The sequence below is a fragment of the Petromyzon marinus genome (assembly GCF_048934315.1).
Source record: "Petromyzon marinus isolate PM22_M1 ecotype Great Lakes invasive population chromosome 70 unlocalized genomic scaffold, UKy_Petmar_22M1.pri1.0 chr70_unloc.4, whole genome shotgun sequence".
Classification (NCBI taxonomy): domain Eukaryota; kingdom Metazoa; phylum Chordata; class Hyperoartia; order Petromyzontiformes; family Petromyzontidae; genus Petromyzon; species Petromyzon marinus.
Window position 1 is genome coordinate 450,522 of NW_027422606.1, and position 5,000 is coordinate 455,521.

General features: G+C 49.0%; 1 protein-coding gene across 3 annotated transcripts in view; it reads right to left on the minus strand.

Moving 5' to 3' along the window:
- Nucleotides 1–5,000, minus strand: part of LOC116937797 (organic solute transporter subunit alpha-like) — a 136,436-nt gene that overhangs the window by 81,723 nt on the left and 49,713 nt on the right. The window contains exon 2 of one of the 3 annotated variants that reach the window (XM_076058367.1): nt 3,038–3,086. The exons of the other annotated variants lie outside the window; for them this stretch is intronic. The gene's annotated coding sequence lies outside the window, so the exon portion shown is untranslated. The remainder of the gene's footprint in view (nt 1–3,037; nt 3,087–5,000) is intronic. 3 annotated transcript variants of the gene reach the window in all.

Consider the following 5,000-nt stretch of genomic DNA (forward strand, 5'->3'; position numbering starts at 1 on the left):
CGACCAGATGACCAATCAGTTACAAGGACAATGCCACCATCATATTATCATAGTATGTTTTTTTGTTTGCATTTTGACTGCAGGTATTGTGGTTAATACAGCGACATGAATCCTTGTAAAAAAAGGTTTCAGTTTTGTTGCCAGAACAAAGGGGAAAAACCTCTTATTATTAAATTATAAGGCAGCTAAAGTTTGACTTGGTTCAGTTTTCAGTTTCATTTATTTTGGTATAGCCCTGTGAGCCATTCGGCTCTTGAATCGGGTGCAACCACAACAAACAAAAAAAACAAAAACACGAACAAGAAAAACGTCTTAAAGTGAGTACGTGTGGTGACTTTGTGCAAACAGAAAATCCATGGGAAATTTAAAAAAAAACAGCAAAAAATATTCCTGAAAAAAGCACCGTGTACACCACCAACGCTGCGTGCAAAAACTCCCAGTGGGATGCAAGTCAAACAACAACAACAACAACCACAAGAAAACTTAGACTAAGGCCATCAGTCTAACTCCGTACAACAACAAAACAAACATGTCCAAACCAAAAACACGTTTTCCAAATCACCATAAAAATAAAGCCATTATTGCAACGTAACAGTGATCACAAGGACTGTGACCGAAATTTTACAATAAACTACATAAATAACATGTAACACCAAACCCTAGAGCCATAGCTGGCTGCATGAGTTGATGACATCTTTCCAATGGTTGCTCAATTTAAAACCATCCTCTCGGTTGAAGTTGTATATATGTTTGTATATCTGGATGGCTTCATGGACAAATCTTTGGTAATAACCTCATTGGTCACCCCGTGCCCCTTACAAATCTCAAAGTTCCATCCTACAATGTCCCATCACAAGGAGAGAAACACAAACACGTAGACAAGAACTATATTTAGTTGCATTGGAGTCTATGGGAGACTTCAACATTGGAGTCTATCGGGAGACTTTAACATTGGAGTCTATGGGAGACTTTAACATTGGAGTCTATGGGAGACTTTAACATTGGAGTCTATCGGAGACTTTAACATTGGGGTATATGAGAGACTTCAACATTGGGGTCTATGAGAGACTTTAACATTGGAGTCTATGGGTAGCGACTTTAACATTGGAGTCTATGGGAGACTTTAACATTGGAGTCTATGGGAGACTTTGACATTGGAGTCTATGGGAGACTTTAACATTGGAGTCTATGGGAGACTTTAACATTGAAGTCTTTGGGAGACTTTAACATTAGAGTCTATGGTAGACTTTAACATTGGGGTCTATGGGTAGAGACTTTAACATTGGAGTCTATGGGAGACTTTAACTTTGGAGTCTATGGGTAGAGACTTTAACATTGGAGTCTATGGGAGACTTTAACATTGGAGTCTATGGCAGACTTTAACATTGGAGACTATGGGAGACTTTAACATTGGAGTCTATGGGAGACTTTAACATCGGAGTCTATGGGAGACTTTAACAGCACTAGTGTATAGTGTAGTATATAGTGTAGTGTATACTGTAGTCTACTAGTACAACAATAACCGGTTGCGTGTGTTGGAGTGTCAACACCAAACACAACATTTACAATTCGTTACTCGCAGAGCACGCCTGTGTGTTGGAGAGCAAATCCACAACATTTACAATCCTAGTACGACGTTTCGCCAGTAATTACAACCGCCATCATCAGGTGGACAGCCAGATAGGAGCTGTGGAGAATTCCTCCTCCTGTATCGCTCCTTAAACAGAAGGGGGTAGAAGCGATGACGTCACTTGTGAACTCGTCACGTGGTGCGCGGAGACCAATGAGTGGACATAATGACAGTGGGTATTCGTTAGCAGTGGGGTTATTCACGTGGTTATTGTGAAGCACAGTACGGATGCGCATTGATTGGTGTTGTGGACGCAGCTGTTATTGTCTGCCTACAGGTAATCTCTCTCTCACACACACACTCACCCTCTCACACACTCACCCTCCCACACACTCACCCTCTCACACACTCACCCTCTCACACACTCACCCTCCCACACACTCACCCTCTCACACACTCACCCTCTCACACACTCACCCTCTCACACACTCACCCTCTCACACACTCACAACAGCAACCGCCATTCGCCACTAAGTGGCGGTGACGTCACCACGACGCTTGTGCCAGGCTATGTGCACGGTGAGGATATGTGAAGTGTCGAACGCCCGCTGGCAAGAGGTCACGGGGCAGACCAAAGTGCCACGGGTCGACTGACTGAGATGACCGAGATGACGGGCTGATGCACACTACCTGTACCCCTACTGTGTAAACTTGCTGGGTTTTAGCCACCCGGCGTTCCGCTCATTGTTGTGAGCGTCGCTCCTCCGCCCTCTGTTGTTGTTGGAGGGCGACTGCTTCCAACTGCCCCGTAGCGTCCTTCACGAGCCTCCTCCACAGAGGCCGATCTTGACACCACTGGTACCAGTCATCGGCAAGTCCACTCAGCTCCACGTCCTCCTGTACCACATCACTCCATCTCTTCTCTAGCCCGTGCCGCGCCCGTTTAGCCATCTCGATCCGGCCGAACAAAATCCGTTGAGGCATGCGGTGGCTGGGCATGCGGACTACATGACCCAGCCATCGCAGCCTTCCCCGCCGGAGAAGCTCACTGATGTGACTTTGTCAAGATCTTTCAAGGATTTGTGAGCTCCTCACACAATTCAGCCTGGTTAAACCCAGGATGGATCGTGGACAGGTCAGCCAAAATGTTTCTAACCGGCGAAAAAATTCCATTTGGGGGATCCACGTTTCGCAAGCGTAGAGAAGGGAGGGAATGACTGTGGCCGAGAAGACCTGAAGCTTAGTGCGGAGCGACAGACCAGGTAGCTTCCACACAGCGTTACGCAACGAATGAAAATAAATTTCCGCTCGACTGATTCGGAGTGAGACCTCTGCTGTTAAACTGGAGCCAGTCATAAGCACACTGCCCAGGCATGGGAAACTCTCCACTCTCTCCACAGAACTGCCCTATTACCAAAATACCCAGCCAGGTGCTTAGTTTTGGTGGGGCTGATGGTAACTCCCGACCTCTTAGTGGTAGTTTCCAAGGTCAGCAGCAGCGTCTGCAACTCCTCGTCTGAGTGAGCAGCAATTACAAGATCATCGGCATACATAACGTGGTTGAGCAATCGGGAGCCATCCCTTGACCGCACCTGGGCATCGATCAGCCTCGCATTGTATCCATACCATATTTCTCCCGTATAGCAATCGAAAGCTTCACGAACTACGTGGTCAAAATAGATGTGAAATAATGTGGGAGCCAGAGGACATCCCTGTCGCACCCCAAGGTGTACAGGGAATGGCTCCGACTCCCGGCCACGTAGATTTACCTGGGCCCGCTCACCATCATTAAGGTCCTTAATGATCGTGAGCAGCATGTCAGGGACTCCAAAAGCACGAAGAACAACCCAGAGCCCAGGCCTACTGATGGTATCATAGGCCTTGACCAGGTCAATAAAGCAGAGATGTAGGTCTTGTTGGAATTCCCTACACCTCTGCTGTAGCAGACGGACAGAAAATATGGCATCTGTGCAGGACCGCCCTTTCCTGAAACCGCATTGGGGCACCGCAAGCCTCTCCTCAGCGTGCCTGGCAAGGCGATGTTGAATAATCCTTGCCAGGCCCTTTCCCGGCACACTGAGGAGTGAGATGCCCATGTAGTTGTTACAGTCTGTGCGGTCCCCCTTCTTAAAGAGGGGGACCACCACCAGGGCATCCTTCCAGTCCTGCAAAACCATCCAGTGGTCCAGACTGTTGTTATGATGTCATGTAGGGCAGTCTGTGACACAAACGCCACCCTCCCTCAGCATTTCGCTTGGGAGATCATCTCTGTCCGGTGCCTTTCCTGGTCTCAGACTCTGGATCGCCTTCAGTACTTCCTCAACAGATGGCACTTCAGGCAGCCACTCACAGGGGGTGACTTCCTCCAATTTTTGAGGCACCGCAGCCTCAGCAGGGTCATCCCCACTTTGTGCCACGATGTTTTCCTGCCTGAGGGATTTTCCCTCCCCCAGGACCTTACAGAAATGCTCAGCAAATCTGCAAACCTGTTCCTGGGGGTCGCAGATTGGATCACCGTTTTTTCCCCTAATGATGGTAATAGGTGTGGCGCTGCAGGCTACTTTTTTGATGGAGTTAAATAGAGATTTGTGATCACGGGCCACTGAGGCAGACTCCATCTCCTCAGCAACCCGCGACCACCACCCATCCTTGCAGTGCCTCACGGCTCTCCGAACCTCCGAGCGAAGGCTGCGGTAAGCCTCCTCATTCTCTGACGCGGGATTCTGTAGCCGATGACAGTGGGCCTGTCGCTTTTTCTCAACTATCCTGAACACCTCCTCTGTCAGCCAGGGTCTCTGGAGAGGTCTGGACCGCGTTCCCAAAGCAGCCATTGCAGCTGCATGAGTCACAGTCCTCAACCTCGCCCATTTACCCTCGACATCAGGAGGAGTCGGGGACGATACCAATCCCAGCCGCAAGCAATGATGAAATTCTCGATTGCAACTTTCATCAGATAACTGAGACCAGGCCACTTTAGGTTGGGATGGGGTTGGAATGGGGTCCTGGGAGTGGAAGAATGGCAGGCGAATCTTACAGATGACAAGTCGATGGTCAGAGGGCAGATCAGCTCCACGGCAGATCCTGGTGTCAAGGACATGGGCTCGCATCCGCTGTTCCATCACTATGTAGTCCAGCAGATGTTCTTGCTTGAACCCGGCATGCATCCATGATGTTGTGTGGATGCGCCGATGCCGGAATAGCGTGTTGGTAATTTCGAGCCCATGGGCTGCACAAAAATCTAGCAGAATCCTGCCGTTGTTATTGAGCTGATCTGGCCCATGCCTTCCAATAACTCCAGGTGCCAGCATCATGACCAGCTCGGGCATTGAAGTCACCCAACAAGATGACTCGATCCCGAGGGGCCACTTTAGCCAGCACCTGTGACAGGAGGTCATAGAAGGCATCTGACTCATTGGCTTTCCCTGCATCC